At 35.1% G+C, this 16218-nt stretch overlaps 1 long non-coding RNA gene across 2 annotated transcripts; it reads left to right on the top strand.

Annotated features, from left to right (window-relative positions):
* The first annotated feature begins 1223 nt into the window (after positions 1-1223).
* Positions 1224-4764, top strand: LOC136227637 (uncharacterized). Of its 2 annotated transcripts, XR_010688168.1 has the most exons (6): positions 1224-1466; positions 1620-1640; positions 1736-1815; positions 2868-3021; positions 4082-4165; positions 4517-4764. It is a non-coding gene; the product is annotated as an uncharacterized lncRNA (long non-coding RNA). The 2 variants fall into 2 exon arrangements; XR_010688167.1 differs by lacking the exon at positions 1620-1640.
* Positions 4765-16218: the final 11454 nt, after the last annotated feature.

The raw sequence follows: 16218 nt of genomic DNA on the forward strand, positions 1-16218 counted from the left end.
TTGATTTTGGATTATCCTACTATGATGAATGCCAAATTTGGAATTGCATGTGTACTTAGTAGTTCACATGTGCTTGAGAAATTAGTTATTAATGTATCACACTATAATCGGGTAATTTTTTGAACCTTCTAAATGTCAAATTTAATTCGATAATCATTGTGGAATAAATGGTTTAACCATTCTATGAGTTTCCTCAATTTTATGTTTATAAAGAAAATGTAACGATAGAAAATGTCACTAGTTTTCCATATATTAACTACCTTGTCCTAAACTTTTCTTCTCTTTTATCTCTAGGAATATTGTAATTTCCTTCAGCTGACCAATTTTGGAGACAACTACTGGAATTTCAATAGGAATGTCTTTTATTGTTTGTCATCACATCTAAAGACTATAAAGATCACTGGTTGTCCAGATAAGGATTTGTTAATCTTTGTTGAATTTCTACTCAAGAATGCAAAATTGTTAGAGAAGATGGTGTTAGAATTTGAAGATCATGTAACCACTTTTGAGCTCAAAGCATTAGAAAAACGAATGATGAGGTTGCGAAGATGTTCTAAAAATACCATTATTGAGGTTATACTCAGAAAGTAAATATTGAAGATTTTAGAGGTTTTTGTGGTTCATTAGTAACTTGCTTTTATAAACTAAATTGGACTTGATTTTGTTGACATTTGGTAATGATGTTAATGTTTTAATGACTGTTTGGATGTTGATTGTTAAACTTTTTCTTCATGTCATTTTTTCAATTAGTACTCTATGTAAAATGTTTAAATGGTTTGTAGGTGAGCGTTATTTTTAATTTGGTACTGAATGGTTAAATCAAATGTACTTTAGATATTATTTTAAAAATATTACACTCTTAAGAAAACTTTGTATACAACTAACTATACAAGTCTGATTTCTTGTTCCGTTCCCATTACTATGTAGCAACAAGTAAAATTCCGTCTTTAATGTTGTTATTCCAATTTAGTATGTCATTGCAATTTCAACTAGAAGTCTGAAAGAAAGTAGATTAGAAGTTGAGTAGACAGAAAGGAAAGCATATATGATTATTGACAGTTTGATTTCTGCACTACAAGAAAAACAAACAATAGTGAGGAAAAAATAATGAGTGGGGAGAAAATCGCTCATTAAAAGCATACTTTTTATACTTTTAATGGGTGGAAATAAAAACTGGTAACTATTAGTCTTAAAAAACTTAACTTTACTCAATTTTCTAATGTTACGCTCATTATAGGTGCTAACTTTTTGAGCTGGATACATTCCCACCCAAACAAAACCTAACTGCAGTCCACCTCTGTGCTCCACGAAACTACCGACTCTCTCCCTCTCTCTCGCCTCTATCTTTCATTAGCTCTGGAAATCATTCTCTTATACCGATTAGCTCTAGGAACCATCCTCGTCCACCACTATTTTCATATTTCGGTCAATTTGACAAACCCCACAATCGACTGGAACAAGAATCGGTAAGCTCCATTTTGTTTGAGATTGTTGCCCTGGGTACTCTTTTCCTCAAAATCAGAGTTTCTCTAGTTTGCAAATTAAGTAGAAGTTAGGCTATTTCATTGTTTATTTGTGTAAATGTCGTTATTCATATCTCCTTATGTGTTTATTTGCAGATCTATTGGAAAACCTAATTTGTGTGGTTCTGTTTTTCCTATGCTTGCTTTCCTTTTTTTTTGTTCGACTTTGTTAGACTTTTGCTAACAATATGTTTGTTTGAACAATTTTACAGATACAATCTTTCAATTTTGGGGCTTTGAATTAATTACTTGAACCCTCTTGTGCAGTACAAAGAGAAGCATCGTTATATGGGTGGGTTTCTCTGAAATATGTTTTACTTTGTAAAAGCTTTCATGAATTTCAATTGCACAGATAGGCATTAGGACTGAATTTCAATCTTGTCTGTGTCTTGTAATGACTCTGTATGATGAATTAAACTTTTCCAATGATGAGAATTGAGAAGAATTAATAATTTCCCCCAAATTAATATCAATTCCTTTGTCCTGATTGGATATACTTCTATTGATATAGTGAAATTTATTTTAATTTGTATATGAGGAGAAAGACAGTAATTTTAAGCACTTTTATTCTTCACTCTTATAACTTGCCTTTTATTTCACTAATTAGAAGAATTATTATTTGAATAAAACTAGGAAGAGTATAGTACCATTTCATACTTGAATACTAAGTTTGGCATAGAAAATTCCTAATATAGACACTGTAAAATGAATGAGAAGCAAACCATACTAGTGTGTCAAATGGGTGCACATAGTCCTTTCCTCTTGATTTCACTTGCTTTCACTGAGCCTGGCCTTTCTTTTCTCAATAAAGAAAAACACAAACAAGGGTATGACAGAGAAAGCACTGAAGCAAACAGAGGCAATATCAACGGAGACATGACGGCCGGTGATGGCCTTGACCTCCAAGAGTTTTTCTGTTTCATGAGTATATGTATTCTAACCATAAGCAACCTCATGTTTATCAAAGTTGAAAGCATAGACACATACGAAGTACGTAGCAGAAAGCACACCATGCTCAATAGTCCATGTGTAACTTTAGTTCTTGTTTGAAGAAGTGTAAGGCATATTAACGATTTTGAATTGGCAAGTTTTGTCCTTAGATAGACGATCCTCTGTTTTTCTCCATGAAACTGGTGTATACGTGTCATTTAAATAATAGAGAACTCAATTGATTCGATGTAGCTGTCAAGTGGTTCCTCCTAAAGAATAGTTCACAGTCCCGGCTCTGCTTCACTCTTCCTCTCGTTTATTCTTCGTAATTGCTGTTAATGTTTGACTTTCTCTAATTCTTTTTGGATATTTGAATTCGAGTTGTGAATAATTTTCTAAATTTCTCTTTAGCAGATTTTGAGAGCGCATTTCGTGAGAGACGAGGGCCCGATCTCACTTGGATTATCGAACCCACCTGGTCTCTTTATTGGATCCTTAGCTCTAACTTTGATTGCTGCACCTTTGTCCACGCTTTTTTCTCTCTTGGTCTAAGTTGTCTAAAGCTAAGGTACTTGGATTACATTTTATAGCTCTTAAATGCTTCAAATATTATTATATAGATAATGTACATGAAATTATTATAATCTTCTGCTGAATTTAACTTCTTTTAGTACTGGATTCTCTGTTTTTCCAATAGAAATATTTGATACACTTGTTTTTCTATTTTTAGTCTGTTAGTTGGTGTTATTGAAATTTTAGGTTTTACTTTTGATGCACAAATTTTTTTAGTATATCACTTGTTATGTTCTTCTTTCTACGGCATTCTTCATCATTTGGAATATTTCCACAAGCTAAGGTAGTTTCATCTGAGAAATTGAGTCTTTAATCCAAGTTTTTATTGTAAATTCAATCATCATTATTAGGTGTCTAATTAATACTTAAATGCCTAGTGTGCAGTGTCTGTATCCACTTAATTGAAGAAGGATTTACAAGTTAATAGCAGTAAGAATGGCTGTCCTGCAGATTCTAGCAGTGAATATCTTTTTGCAATTCGTTACGCTTCAATTAATTTAGTTTGCCATTGGATATTCGAACTTAGTGATTGGTGTGAATTATTGTTATTTAAGGTTAGAATTCTGATTTGGCAATTTGAGTTATTGAATTGATTGATTGGAATATTTGAGAAATTTTGTTGATTAATGCAATTAGGTTGAGCATATGATGAACTATTATTTCAAGCCTAGTTCTAGTATAGTTTATTAGTTGAGATTAATGTTACAATTCTGCTTTTGGCAATTTCAATTCCTAGTTAAAGTTGAGTTCACTAGTTGAGATTTAATGTTGAAATTCGAAAATGCTTTTTCAATAAATGCTTTTTTGCTTGTTTAGGTGGTGAATTTCTCTTCAAAAATCATAGAATATAATATTTCCCTTGGTGATGTACTCTAGTTTATTAACTTTAAAAGCCTTTTCTAAGTTGGTGATAAGTTTGTGTCTCCATGCATTTTTGTTTGTGTAATCCATCTAAATAAGAGCAAAAAAATACAATTAAGTTGAATTGGGAAGAGAAAGTTAATTGATGGCAAATTTTACTGTATAACTATACACTCTGTTTCTAATTTCTCCAGTGGACAAATTCCTTTCAAATTGATTTGCAATATTACACAAGAACTCGTGATTATACTGATATTCATCTCCTCGGTTGTGGCCTAGTAAGTTGGACTCTTAAATTTTTTTTTTTTTGTCTATTCTTTCTTCTCATTGTGTTAGTGGATATTCAATGCTTCTATTCTGCTATTTATTTATATTATTCAAAAGGTTAGTAATTGGAAAGAGTATATATCGCTCGGTCATTAAAGTAGTTTACTATTGTTAATTACAGCTGCACAGGGAAACTTGAGCGGCATATATCTGATTGAGAAAACTTTAGCTATATGTAAGACATTCCAAGCTTCCAAACATAAACGAAAAGAAAAATTATATATGACAACTGTGTAGATACATTTAAATGCAGCAAATTCATATATAGTTCTGGCGTCTAACGTAATACCTTTTACAATCAGGTGTTTTATGTGAAAACGTTTGTAATTAGAACCATAGGCGAACCTATTGATGGAAGAGCCGAGTCTCCGTCCTCTTCGACCTTGGATGCCCACTCGGAGTTGCAATCAGAACCATAGGTGAACCCATAGACATCATCTTTTCGCAGATATGCACAATGTTTTTGGTATTTAGCTCTATTCTTTCTAGATTTCTTTACTTTGACTATTTAATGGGTAGTATAATAAAATTCTGATTTCATTTCGTAGGAGTTCCCAATACTTTGAATGTGATTATACCTTATTTGCTCAAGTATAAAAATTATACCTTCAATCTATGATATATCTTATTATTAATGATATGGTTTCATTTGGAATTGGTTATCTATGTGTTTTTATTTAAAAGTTTGATGTTATTTTAATTTGTTTGAGACTTGAATATATCTAATTTAGAGTAGGTCCCTTCAATCCAAATCATTATAAATATTTTTAATTAGACGATTTTTAATCATTATAAATACTTCTAATGAGCGTATTTTTAATCACTATAAATGCTTCTAATGAGTGTATTTTGAATCATTATATAGTTTTTAATAAGGGTAAATGTCCACTCATTGTAAGTTAATAATGAGCGGAATCATTCCGCTCATTAATACTTTTAGTAAGAAGGGCTTTCTCAAGGGGAAAATTCCGCTCATTAAAAACTTTTAATGAGTGGAACTAGACTTTTAGTGATGGTTTTCCCCTTTTTCTTGTAGTGCTGGGACACCAATTCCTCGGTCGCCAATGCACAAACCGCTATTATCAATCAGCTAATTTTTATCAAACATGTCTACACAAACAGTTAGTCAAATCAGCTAGTCATAGCAGCTAATGTAATCAGCTAATAGCTAATAGCTAATTCCCAAACAGGGCCGATGACTAAAACATTATTAAACCCTTACCTTTGAGGGTTTTAAGTATAAGTCATCTTTTATTTATTTATTTTCGGACTAAGAGCTTTTGAATTTATGCGGTTTCGAAGATTAAGTTATTAATCTTTAATTTTCACAATCAACGAGCTATCAGAGTTGGCTTTGTTAATCATTCAAACTGTTATTGAATGGCCCAATACGTGCATATATGGACTTAATCCTTTATGTGTTTGTTATTTATTTATCAAATCATCTTATTGTTATTATTAAAAGATAACAAATAATGTTTATTTATTTTCTGAATTTAGATTAGATATATTTCTTGAGATTAAAAAATTGAAATGAAAAATAAAAGATATGACTTTCGGTTTGTAACTTTTAATAATACCATCTGAATTAGTTGAATATAAAATTTTTCTTGGAAACCAATGCATAAAAATGAGTAATAGAAAACATTCTGAAGAGCAAAATATTTGCAATGCTGAGAAATATCAAGCTTAAGGAAGAAAAAAAAAGGTAAGAGAAAATATGATATGTTATTAAATCTATATATCGTGGAAAAAATTAAATCAACCGCCACTTGTATATATCACGTGTCAAAAATTATGTCATTTGGTAAAGAAATTAATAAATCGATTAATTTTTCATGCAAAACGGGTTAAATGTCACTTATGGAAATATTTCAAGGGCAAAATGTTACCAAACAATGCATAAAATGATAAAATTGTGGATGCATTAAAACTAAATATGAGTTTAACTCTTAAATTAACCATCAACCTATTTTTAAAAAGGGTCACTTACATATAGATGTTTTGTAGTTTCGTCGATTTGCAACCTTATGGTTTGTAAAATTTTACATTTGGTTCACTTTGTTAGAAATTTGGGTCATAACGACCTCGAAATGAATTTTTTTAAGCGTTAAATGTTATTTTAAGCAACTTTAATTCTTCAACTTTTTAGGTTTAAGGTCATTTAGGTATTGTTTTTTATGAGAGAGAAAGTTAATGTTTAAAGAGAGAACTAAAAAAATGATGATTTCAAATTTTTTTAATATGGTAAATGTGATATACTAAAAAGTTTTAATTCTTTAAAATTTTCTTTTTGAGGTCGTTATCGGCCAAATTTGGCAAAGTGGAAAAAAATGTAAAATTTTACAACCACATTGTTGTGTTTGTAAACAAAAATATCACAGGTACTCATCTGCAAATCCATGTAACCACTACGCATCTACTTGTAATTAACTCTTTAAAAAAATCAATTGGGCCTCTTTTAAGTTTAAAAATGTAAAGGGCTTATATTAATTATTTGGGTTATTTAAAACCTAAATAATATTAGTATTTGTAAAAGTTATTTTTTACTCATATATAAATGCATATCTAATAAAAAAAATTAGGACCCCCTCCAGCTTTGGACCCTAAGCCAGGGCACTCATGTCCTAGGTCCAAGACCAGCCTTGTACAGTGGTATTTCACCAACTTGTATCTTTTAATTTATTTTACTTAATATTATAATGTTATTATTGATACAGATTAATAATGAACTTGTTGATTTTAATCGTAAATCCACCAAAAAATTTCTTTTGAAGCTATACTTCAAGGAGTTAATCCTATAAAAGGTAAAATCTTACTCCAATGGAGGCTTAAATATTTTGATTTCATAAAAAGTTGTTCATCTTTCCAAATATGAGGTTTTAACAAACACAAAGAAAGGATAGGGGTAAGAAGGGGACAAGTAGCTAAGTGACATTTAGAAAATAGGATTACATGGCAAGATGATAAATAAGTAAGGGCATAAACAGTAATTAAGAGGGTGACAAAATTTTGGCACCTCTTGTCCCCCAGCCAACCTTGCCGAGTAAGTCATCCCACACGACGTGTCGCTGCGTGACACCCCGTGTGGACTTCAATCCCCCACAACCCAGCCCTGCCTATGTTGTAGGAACACGCCCCTCCTACCAAGCTCACATTCCGTGTGCCAATAGGCACACGCCGTGTAAATAGAGCATTTCAATATAGGGACTCAGCCAGCTTACAACACAGCGTGTCCCTAGTGACATGCCATGTGGGAATAAACCTCACAAATCTTCTATAGCTCGAGTCTCATATGGCATGTGAGGCGCCTTCCCTCCTTGCCTTGGTCTTGTGTTGGAGATGTTGGCATCAATGATGAAATTGTTATTTGTAGGCAAAGGAGTTAGGTCATACACCCGATAGACTCAGCTTTTATGATGACACTCATAAGAAAAAAGATTGAACTTATGTGGATCAAAATACCAAACATTTCATAGTAATCTTTATCTAAATGGTTGAGTAAGTAAATAGTAATTATGCACTTGCAAAATTAATTTGTTATTATTAATTTGTAGGATATGACTTTACACTTCAAGTTGAACGAATCCTTGATTCAAGTGCCTCTATAAGTGAAATAAATGAGCAGGTATCTGAATATGTTTTTAGCAAAACATAATGGTCGTGTTAGGGGTTTAGAATTGAGGCCAATTCCAAAAATTTATTTTGGATCTGCCTCTTATGATGTCAGAGCAAGATGGAATTCATCAAGTCAATTACATAATGTGGAATCACTTAAAGTGAAGTTGAATGACATCACTTCTAAGTTTAGTGATTTGTCCACTAGGCCTGAGGAAGTATGTGACACATATGACGATTTGGATGTTAGACATATGGTAGTATGTGGAAAATATGAAGATTTGGTTGCTAGATATGAGATAGTCTCCAATAAATTGACTGACATGGATGCTTTTCTATCTCAAAAATTTCCAAACAAACTGATCATCAGGTAATGATATGTGTACCCCTTATGATAATGATATGTGTTTTATTATTATTATTTATTTTGTCTTTCTTTTAAAGGGGTTTGTGATGCTATAATTAGAGAGAATACAGACTTCATTTAATCAAGTGTCAGTACATAAATCATTAAATTCAAGCCATTATCCATACTTGACGATAGTAATAATCTCGCATTCTTATAATCTCAAATTTCATAATTTTATATTATCTTAGGTTGAATTGAGTTATGATTTTGATGGAAATGAAAATAAATTGCTGTTTTTTATTATTTATTTGAACAAATGGGTAATGTTTGGGTTTACTGTTGGGATGCTAATAGAGTATGCAACATGAACAACAATCCTTAATATGATAAATAATGAAAATTCAAGTCCTTAATATGATAAAATAATTAATGAGAGACTTTTTACATAAAACAGTAAAAATTAGGAAAGTGATTTGCCAATTGTTCATATTAAAATACAATCATGCATTCGGCATTTGATTCAATTTTTCTTCTCGTACATCAATTAAGGTTGTCAATACTTAATCAACTCTGTTACATGCTACTGGTTTTAGATGAATTCAGTATGTAGCTTGTTTGGGTTTGATGGGTATCATACATAGCACAATGACTCATATGATTAACTAAACTTTTTCTTATGGATATTTGAACATGGTACTTGATATTCTGACTTAAGATGAAAATTGTGCTGTTTCAGGAACTGGATACCAAAAAGGAGAAAAACCCAGAAAATAGAGGAAGTAGGAACTTAGTTTTTGCAATAGAGAATGATGAGGAAATCTTACACTATTGGCAAAGTGGTTTCTTTTATTCGAAATGATATATAAGACATTTGAATTGTTTCTTTTATTGGAACTGGAAGTCTGGAATCAAATGATCAGTTTGGCAGTAGAATGATGTCCAAAAGGATATGTTTCATTGAATTTAGTTTGTTTTTAATTTTAGAAGCTTATCATTTGTTCATTTTATGAATTTTAGAAACTTTGAATATTTTGATATTGTATTCCCTTTTTGAAATGATTTTTGCATTTAGATTTGCGGTATAACAATTAAATTGTTACTAGGTATCTAATTGTAATATAGAGAATTGAATATAAACCAAAAAAAAAACAAGAAAGGACAGTTTTTGTTAGGAATAATTGAAATTACGATAAACGAAAAATAAGCAAACACACAAGAATTGTTAACCCATTTCGCCACTCGATTAGAATGACTACGTCTGGGGGCACTACCAAGCCAGGATATTTCACTATAATGAATGAGATACGGATTACAGAGAAAGAGGTTACATTTATACTCCTGAAACCCTAACCGTCTGAAACCCTAATCGCCCAAGAGGTTACATTTATACTCCTGAAACCCTAACCGTCTGAAACCCAGTTGGATCGCTGCAGTTGGGCCCATCGCTTCAGTTGGGCCTATATATTTTAGTCTCCATAAGCCCAACAATCTCCCACCTGGAGACTAAATCCTTCATCTGATGGTAGTGCCATGCCTTTAACTTAATTACCAAGGCCAGCTGAAGCCATACATAGCTTCAACTTCTCTAAGGTTACAACCTTAGTCAACATGTCTGCAGGATTCTCTGTGCCTGCAATCTTCATCAACTGCAATATCTTCCTGTCCAAGAGATGTCGTATGTAGTGATACTTCAACTCTATGTGCTTTGTTCTTGAGTGAAAGGTAGGATTCTTTGCCAAATGAATGGCACTCTGACTGTCGCTGTACAGAACAGGATCCTTCTGCTTCTTTCCCAACTCACGTAAGAAATTCTGCAACCATACCATCTCCTTACTGGCCTCAGTCACTGCAACATACTCAGCTTCTGCAGTAGACAAAGCCACCACCTTTTGCAGCTTTGAAGCCCAAGAGACAGTAGTACCACCCAATGTGAAGACATATCCGGTTGTACTTCTTCTCTTGTCAAGGTCACTAGATGCCAAATCTGCATCCACATATCCTGTCAGCATAACTTTCTTGCCCTCAAAACATAAGGCTTGTTCAGTGGTTCCCTTCAGGTATCTCAAAATCCACTTTACAGCTTCCCAATGCTTCTTACCAGGATCTCCCATGAAACGACTAACAACTCCCACAGCATGTGCAATATCCGGCCTTTTGCACACCATTGCATACATCAAGCTGCCAATTGCTGAGGCATACGGAGTTCTCTCCATCTGGAATCGCTCTTCTCTGCTCTTGGGTGAGTCATGTTTAGATAGCTTGAAATGGCTACCCAAAGGAACCGTAGCTGGCTTGGTATCTTGCATACCGAATCTAATCAAGACCTTCTTGATATACTCAGCTTGTGAGAGATACAACTTTCCAGCCTTCCTATCTCTTTCAATCCTCATGCCCAGAATCTGCTTAGCTTCTCCGAGATCTTTCATAGCAAACCGCGCAGATAACTGCTTCTTCAGTTTTCTCACTTCTCGAGCACTCGACCCTGCAATCAGCATATCATCAACATATAACAGTAAAATTATGTAGCCTTCATTCAATTTCCTGAAGTAACAACAATGATCAGCTTCACTCCTCACGAACTCAATTTCGTCAATGAATCCGTCAAATTTCTTGTACCACTGTCTTGGAGCTTGTTTCAAACCATACAAGCTCTTGTTCAACTTGCACACCAGTTCAGCGTTATCAGACTCATAGCCCTCAGGTTGCTTCATATAGATGTCTTCATCTAAGTCCCCATGAAGAAATGTTGTTTTTACATCCATTTGCTGCAGCTCCAAATCTTCTGCAGCTACCATACTCAACACTAAACGAATAGTAGTAAGCTTCACCACTGGAGTAAAAACGTCAGTATAATCTATACCATACCTCTACTGAAAGCCTTTCACGACCAGCCTTGCCTTGTAGCGCTTGCTACCATCAGCCTCTTCTTTGATTCTGAAGATCCACCTATTTTGTAGAGCCTTCTTACCCTTTGGAAGCTCAACAAGTTCCCAGGTGCCATTGGTCATCAAGGAATCCATCTCATCATCTATTGCAAGTTTCCACTTGCTCACATCCTTTCCACGAGATGCCTCCAAGTAGCTTTCTGGTTCACCACTATCTGTCAGCAGCATGTAGTTGCTTGTAGGCATGTACCTGTCAGGTGCTCTACGCTCTCTGGTGGATCTGCGTAGTGTAACCGGTGGAGTTTGGGGTTCTCCTACCTCCTCCACAAATGCCTCCTCCACAACTGCCTCCTCCACAACTACCTCCTTGCTCCCACCAGAATTCGTGATGTCTAGGTCCACGACCTCTGGTTCTGAATCAGCAGTATCAGATGCTCCCAGACCATCCTTGTACATCATCTGCTCATTGAAAACAACATCCCGACTGCGGATAATCTTCCTGTTCTGACGATCCCAGAACCGATATCCGAAATCATCACCACCATATCCAATGAACGTACATTTAACAAACTTCGCATCTAACTTACTTCTCTCAAGGGGAGCAATATGAACATATGAATCACATCCAAATACTCGCAGAAAAGACAAATTTACCTGCTTGCCACTCCAAGCCTCTTCTGGAATGCCACTCTGCAAGGGAGCCGATGGCCCTCTGTTGATCAAGAATGCTGCAATGTTAACTGCTTCTGCCCAGAACATCTTCGGAAGTCCGCACTTCAGCCTCATGCTTCTAGCATGCTCACACAGAGTTCTGTTCATTCGTTCTGCAACTCCATTCTCCTGAGGAGTTCCTTTTAAAGTCTTCTCCATGCGAATTCCATTCTCAGCACAGAATTCCTTGAATTCCTTAAGCTCATACTCCCCACCATTGTCAGACCTCAAACACTTTACTTTTAAATATGTCTCATTCTCAACCAGGGCCTTCCATTTTCGAAAGGAATCAAAAGCATCAGATTTCTTTCTCAGAAAATAGATCCACACTTTCCTAGTGGAGTCGTCAATAAGGGTCCTGTAATACAAAGCTCCACCAAGAGATTTCACGGGTGCAGGACCCCATAGATCGCTGTGAACTAACTCCAACCTTTCTTTCTTCAAAGTTCTGCCACCTTTAGAGAAACTGACTCTTTTCTGCTTCCTAAAGATGCAATCCTCACACAGCCCAAGATCAGCAGATTTCAAACCCGGCAACAGACCCTTTGAATACAGCACTTTCATCCCCTTTTCACTCATGTGACCAAGACGACAGTGCCATAAATCTGCATTGACATTCTCCCTCACGACATCAATACTATTGAAAATGTTGTCTGTTAAGTACAACGATCCAACCTTCTCACCATGGGCAACCACCATGGCTCCTTTGGTCATTTTCCAAGCACCACCTGCAAAGATTACACAATAACCTTCATCATCCATTTGCCCAATTGACAACAGATTTCTCTTTAGGCCAGGAACATGCTTTACCCCAGACACCTTTATCACAGATCCATTCGGAGATTTGATCGAAACATCTCCCTTCCCTACAATCTCCAAAGGCTCATCATCAGCAAGATAAACCTTTCCGAATTTCCCAAGGGTATAGTTTTCCATCAAATCTGCACTACTACATGAATGAAACGAAGCTCCTGAGTCTAATACCCCAGACTCCAAAGGACTTCTTACACTCAATACCAAGGCTTCTACTGCTGTTTCTGCAGTTGAATTACTCAGAATCAACGCATCACCAAAATCCTCGATGGCTGAATTCACTAACTTCTCCTTCTGCGGTGCCTTACATTCACTCTTGTAATGATCATTCTCATTACAATTCCAGCACTTGATGTGGCTCTTGTCCTTCACAGGTTTCCCTCTCCCTTTGGACTTAGACCTGCCACGATTCTGCTTTGACCTACGATCTGACCTGCCCCGATTCTCTACATTCAAGGCTGATCCAGATGTGGAACCTGACTCTTTCCTGCAAATCTCCTCGCTTATAATCAAGTCTCTGACATCATCAAACCTAAGTTTTTCTTTCCCTGCTGAAGCACTTAGGGCAGTAACCGTGCCGCTCCAACTCTCTGGTAAAGAAGATAATAGAATTAGGGCTAATACCTCTTCGTCGAAATCAATATCTACAGAACTTAATTGAGTGATTGTCATATTAAAATCATTCAGGTGCGCCGCCACTGCTACATTCTCTGTCATCTACAGATTAAACAGTCGCCGCATCAGATGAACTTTATTTGCCGTGGAAGGCTTCTCGTATAACGAACTCAAGATCTCCAACATCTCCTTCGTGGTCTTTGCCTTCACCGTGTGATGCGCCACGTTTCTGGACAGCGACATGCGAATCACGCTCATCGCTTTTCTATCCAACAGCTTCCACTCTTCATCATACATATCCTCCGGCTGCTCACCCAGAGGCTGGTACAGATCTTTACCATACAGGTAATCCTCGATCTGCATCTTCCAGAAACCGAAATCCAAACCATCGAATTTCTCCACAGGGGTTTTTCTATCTCCCATCATAATTAACCTCGCTCTGATACCAGTTGTTAGGAATAATTGAAATTACGATAAACGAAAAATAAGCAAACACACAAGAATTGTTAATCGAGTTCGCCACTCGATTAGAATGACTACGTCTGGGGGCACTACCAAGCCAGGATATTTCACTATAATGAATGAGATACGGATTACAGAGAAAGAGGTTACATTTATACTCCTGAAACCCTAACCGTCTGAAACCCTAATCGCCCAAAAAAGCCCAAAAAAACTGATTCAGTTGGAAACCCTAACCGTCTGAAACCCTAACCCAGTTGGATCGCTGCAGTTGGGCCTATATATTTTAGTCTCCATAAGCCCAACAGTTTTAACCATCCCTATAGAATCAATTTAAGATATTACAGAATAAATTTTAAGGACGGTTACATGGATTAAATGCACCATTGGACACTGAACTTATATGATTGTCTCAAAACGTTCACTCTACCTTCTATAAAAAAAAAATGTTCACTCACCTTTAATTTGTCTCACTAAAATCCTCTAACTTTTGAGTTTGTCTCAAATAGGTCACTCCCACGGTTTCAATGGTTAAAAGACATCAGAATGATGTCATTGATGACAAATTAGCATAAGTCAACTCAAATCTATGACTATAACGACACGTGACATCCATGTATGCACCACCTATGAGTTATTTTATGAAAAAAAACACAAATTTAATTTTTTTTTCCATAAAAATAACTGATTCGTGGCTGCCACATGTAGTTTCAGTCAAAGATCTAAGTTTACTTATGCTGACGTGTTAGCATGACATTAGGCTGATGCTTTTTTATCTATTAAAATCGATGGAGTGACCTAATTAAAACAAAATTCAAAATTGTATGGTTTTATTGAGATCCATTTTGAGACAACCATGTAAGCTTAGTTAGCAATGGTTCATTTAACTCGCGGTTACAACCGCCCCACAAGTCCGTCACTACAGTTTACATTACCTCTTCGACAACAATTTTCATCGCTAATTTGTAGCTCTGGTCTTTTTTGGCGACAGATTTGTGGTGGTTGGCAAAGCCACCCCTATACCTTACCCACGAAAAAAACTGCCTCTGTAGACGGATTTTGTTGTAGTGGGACTTCGCAGAACATGAGTCGCCGGAGTGCATTGGCGATGGAGGAATTGGGTTCCCAGAACTCAAACTTGCAATTATCATCTTGCAATGACACACTCAAAACATCCCCTCACAATCAGTTGAGGACAAGAGCCAAATATTTGAGTTTAAAGTACTGAATCAAAAACTTTAAAAGAAACGCAAATAGTTTTTGGGATTAAAAATGAATGTTCACCTACAAAGCATTAAAACATTCTACATGAGCATAAAGTACGGAATCAAAAAATGACCTTAAGAAAAATTATAATAACTCAATTCAAGTAAACCATAATCATCATCCAAATAGTCATTAAAACTACAAAATGTTAAGAAAATGTCACAATCAGCTTCAATTCAGTTTATAAAAGCAAGTAATGAAACACAAAAAAAAAAACTACAAAATCTTCCTTATTTGGTTGGGGAGCAACAACTCAATAACTACATTTTCAGAACATCTTGGCAAGCTCATCAATCTTTGTTCGAATACTTGGAGATGAACGGTCGTTAAACTATATTCCAATTTGACCAACATCTTTTCGAGCATCCTTGCATTCATGAGTAGAAATTTAACAAAGCATAATACAACCTTATCCGGACGGCCAATGATCTTAATGATTTTTAGATGCGATAACAAACAATAAAAGACACTGTCATTTAAATTCCAGTAATCTTCACCAAAATCATTTAGCTTGAGGTAATATTTATAATATTCCTATAGATTAGAATAAAAATTGTTAGGATCAGGTACTTAATATATGGAAAATTTTATTCATAAACATAAAATTGAGAAAAATCATGAAATCATTCAATCATGAGAAAAATTTAAAATAATTATTGAATTAAATTTGACATTTAGAATAGAAGGTTCCAAAAATTACCCGATTATAGTGCGGCACATTAATTACTAATTTCTCAAGCATATGTGAACTTTGAAGTACACATGCAATTCCAAATTTGGGGTTCATTGAATTAGGATAATCCAATGTCAAACATTTGACATTTAGCACCCGTAAAAACAGATCTCCCATGGAAGCTAAGTTTGACAAAACCTGTGGAAAAGAAAATTCAGGAAAAAATATATTGGAGAGGAATTAATTCATTTTAAAATATTACAACTATTTCTATAAAAACGGATGAAATGTTTTTTTTTGTTCTTTATAAGTTACCTTGATAAAGGATCTCCCAAGTTTTAGCTCTTTGATATGTTGAAGTTGCTGAAGAATGTCTTTAATCCAACCTTTATGATCTGACATTTCATCCTCCTCCCACTCCTTCAGACGGTAAAACTCGGGACCGTAAAAATCAAGAGTAGCACAAAGTAAAGATGAAGGATTCAGTAATTTGGCAGTTCTAACTCGTCCCAAATTACTAAGAATACTGTCGTAATGCCTTGAATCAGTATATCTCGTTTCCTATTCGGAGTAGGATTGGGTTTCGGATTCCTAGTTGGATTGGGATCATGGGTT

This window comes from Euphorbia lathyris, chromosome 4, assembly GCF_963576675.1.
Source record: "Euphorbia lathyris chromosome 4, ddEupLath1.1, whole genome shotgun sequence".
NCBI classification, from domain to species: Eukaryota; Viridiplantae; Streptophyta; class Magnoliopsida; order Malpighiales; family Euphorbiaceae; genus Euphorbia; species Euphorbia lathyris.